Raw genomic sequence first — 3,920 nt, 5'->3', positions numbered from 1 at the left:
AGGAGTCTGCCAGATGTGGGCACCTACTTTGTTACACCTCTAAATAAACTGGCGATGTTTGAGACGTATGCAGGTAAGGAAAGCTACCGACTAATAAAGTGCAGGATTCTTCTGAATTAATGGATGTGTAAACCTCTCATTCTGTTCACGTGTGCTTCTTAACTCTTTTTTTCCCTCTCAAATTCCTTGAATAAAATGAAAGCATTGCCATTTTTTTTACCTTTATCCAGTTTTATTTTCTGGCCTGGGTTACCGCAGCCCTAAATGGGACCATCTCATTCTCTATAATCTTGTCCTCCTAGTGGTCACCAGCATATCACCATCAGCCGGAAGCTCAGAAGGAGGCGCTATACTAACTATAAGCGGCCAGTACTTTGATCAGACGGACGCCCCCGCCAGAGTGTTAGTCGGAGGTGAGTGTCGGTGTTTCAATGGCGTCCGTTTATTGATTTCACTTGAAATGATATTTTGTACTGAAGGGCCGTTCTGGAATACACTGCTAGGGTGGACATTTGAAATTTTGGTTTGGGTCTATTGATTTTCTCAAGGAATGTTGACCTTGTGAAACTAATAAAATCAATCAAAGCCTAGGAGGTGACACGAAGTTATGAAGGATGTGACCAGTAGGGTGAGCGCCATAGCACCCCAAACTCAACCTCACAACCTTTTTATTAAGCAGAGAACCTTTCCAGACTTTGTCTTCATTCACACGGCACAGTACAGCACCAGAGGATTCTTCTTGAACCCCTGAGTCCTTCAAGGTGACGGTTGTCCAGTTCCTCTCCTGACTCCGACTCACCCGGATGAGGCAGAGCTGCTTCTTTTATCCAAGACCTGGAAGCACTTCTGGTGCCACAACACGGAAGCACTTCTGGGTCAGGCAGAAATCCCATGGAGTAGGGACCATTAATTCCTGCAGCCGATCCTGGCAGCACCCAACAGGGCTCCCTAGTGGGACTACAGTTCCCAACATGCCCTGCAGGTATCCATACATGTGCCAAAACCCAGGGAAGCTGCCCTCTTGAGTCGGGGAGTAAGTAAACCAGGTAGTTTGTCACCCCCCCATCCCTCCCGGCCAGTTAAGGATACTTGATGAAGTCCACTTCTGTGCGTGTCTCCTGGATGCCTGTTCACTGGGCTGACCTCCTGGGTAGGCGAGGATTCTTGAACCATCTCAACCGCAACGCCAGCCCATGCTTGCTGTCCATTGCAGGAAAAAAATACCCGAGATGAATGCTTCATTTTTAAATTTTGTATCTTATCAATGAGAATAAAACTCATGTCCAGTGACAAAAACAAAATCAGTTACAGAAAAAACAGAATTAGGTGAAAGGAAATTTGAACCATTTATAAAATCAGCCTCTTGAATCTTCCACACAATAATTCTTGGAATAATTTTCGAAACCAAACATTGTTAACGTGTCTCTGTTAAACTCTAATTCCAAATTACACAAGCATTCCCTTTGTAAATGCGGCCCTCCATTACTGTGGACTAGTGTTATCTGAAGTGTGCAATGGCCGCCACTTCCACAGGATTATTACATTTTATTAAATGGACGTGTTCTCCACAGGTCAGAATTGTCCCATCCTCAACGTATCTGACAGTCAGATCACCTGCCAAAGCCCCGCTCAGCCGGATGACAACAGGACCATCTTTGCAGGTGAGTCTCCTCGGAGTTGGAGCATTGACAGTCGCTCCCTGTCCACCATTGGCCTTTTATTGTCATTTTGAGTTGAATTTTTTCTTCATGTGTTGTTTTTGTCATTACACCTCATAAGCTCCTTGTGACCCTCATAATTAATGCGGCAGAACTCAACGTAAACGCTGCGTCCACCATCTTTATTTTCCTGTCCCTTTTGTTAATTATGTGTTTTTGCTAATCAAGCTTTGGACCCAGTGTTGTGAAATTTGAAAGTGTAGTCAGGGGACGTTAAGCTTGAACTGTTTAATGCGCTCGTGAGACCGCATCTGGAGTCCTGTGTGTGATTCTGATCACAGCGCTATGAGAAAGACACAGCAGCACATGAAGCTGTGCACAGAAGGGCAACCAGGAGCATCTTGGGACTTGAGGACACGTCCTACTGTGACAGACTCCGAGAATTAAAGTCTCTCACAGAGGAGACCACGTGGGGACCTCATCAGGGTCTTCAATGTTCTCCAAGGCATTGATAAAGGAGATCCAGCAGAATTCTTTCAACAAAATGGTGAATCGCATACTCGAGGACACCTAGTGGAGACTAAGGGAATATGCCTTTAGGAATGAAGCCAGGAAGCACTCCTTTACGCAAAGATTTGTGGGAATCAGGAACAAACTTCCGAGTCATGGAGTTGGAGTAGAAACCTGGACAACTTTTAAGAAGGATCTGGATGTGACATCGGGACAGATGAGCCATTAGCTAAATATATGAGCTTGATGGACTGAATGGTCTTTTCTCGTTTGTCTGCATTCTTATCTTCTTCTTTTGGAGTCCTCAAGTACAAAGGACCCCCATGTGAGATATTAAGAATGTGAATAAAATTAATGAGGAAAGACAGAGGAAAAGTGTGGCATGGGCAGAAGGAAACCCACTGATGAAAGCAAAATTCAAAGCAAGGAGCAACGGTCCTAAGACTGTGTCTTCTTGGAGTGTTGATCAGTGGTTCTTCTAATTTTATTTTTATGGGTTTCCCCGAATGAATACTGAGAAAGGACGGGTCTAATTGGGGGGTTTTGAAACCCAAAGATTTACTTTATCACAATCTGAAGACGTCTTTCTGTGAGGACGTGTGACGCCACCGTGGTGACCCTAAACATGAGCTGCCCTGTGCATTCCCAGATACAGTAACTAACTCCCTTTGCATTGTGAGATCACAAACTTTTCTTTATTGTCTACCTGCTTTAGAAAGTCGCTCTGATTGTTCATCTCCAAGTTTTGGTTGGTGATTCTGTTTTGACGCCTGATGAGCCTGATCCTCGGTTTTGACCTCAACTTGTTCCTGACTACATTTATAATAATGCTGATAATCCTTTTACATTTATATAAAAATGCTTTTCTCACTACTCAAAGTGCTTCAGTGAGTGGGGTGCCCACCCGGATGATGTGACGGCATCCTCTTTTGTGCCAGTACACTCACCATGCATTAGCTGATAGAGGGTGAAGTGATGAGCGAGACAGAGCCAATTAGAGACAGGGAATGATTAGGGGGCCAGAATGACCAGGCCGTACTGGGCAATTTAGCCAGGACACCGGGATACACCCCGCTCTTTACAAAGGATGCCCAGGGAGCTTTAATGGCCATAGAGAGTCAGGATCTCATCTAAATGTCGGTGCCATGTTACAGCACGGTCTCCTCGTCACTACACTGGGGTATTGGGATCCACATTCAGACCACTGGGTGACCACCCTCTGCTGACCTCACCAACACCTCTTTCAGCAGCAACCCAAGCCTTTCCCTTGATGGTCTCCCATCCAAGTTCTGGCCAGGCCTGAACCTGTTTGGCTTGAGGTGGGCAGCCTGTTCTGAAGTGCAGGTGGTATCTACGTTGATCTCCCAGTCCTGATCATCAAATCCATACTGTCGCTGTTAGAGTCAGTAAACATGGCAGCACCTTTCAAGCCAGAGGCCCTTACGTCATACATGACTGTTACCTTCAGGAGGCCGATCCTGGACTACAACTAGGACCAAAACTAGGATTCTAGAAGCTGTGTGCTGCCATCTTATATAGGAGCAGTGCGACTACCTTGATGTTTTAGGTATGACTTTCAACTAGGCTTGTGCTTTTACTAAGGTTACATCTATCTCTGATATATCTAAAAGTTTTTAATTGCATATTTCTTGGAATCATGAACCTTTTTCCTCCATCTCATTGCTTTTTGTTACAGGTGGAAGGGGCCTGAAATTAGAAGTCTGGAATAAAACCATTTCACAAAATCTGGAA

General features: G+C 44.9%; 1 long non-coding RNA gene across 1 annotated transcript; it reads left to right on the top strand.

The window, feature by feature from the left end:
- On the top strand, positions 1-1,636 carry LOC127530097 (uncharacterized). The gene is made up of 3 exons (XR_007936628.1): positions 1-73; positions 303-413; positions 1,572-1,636. It is a non-coding gene; the product is annotated as an uncharacterized LOC127530097 (long non-coding RNA).
- The last annotated feature ends 2,284 nt before the right edge of the window (positions 1,637-3,920 follow it).

This window comes from Erpetoichthys calabaricus, chromosome 13, assembly GCF_900747795.2.
Source record: "Erpetoichthys calabaricus chromosome 13, fErpCal1.3, whole genome shotgun sequence".
Classification (NCBI taxonomy): domain Eukaryota; kingdom Metazoa; phylum Chordata; class Cladistia; order Polypteriformes; family Polypteridae; genus Erpetoichthys; species Erpetoichthys calabaricus.
Note: the sequence above shows the minus strand (reverse complement) of the source record. Positions and strands in the feature narration are given on the sequence as shown.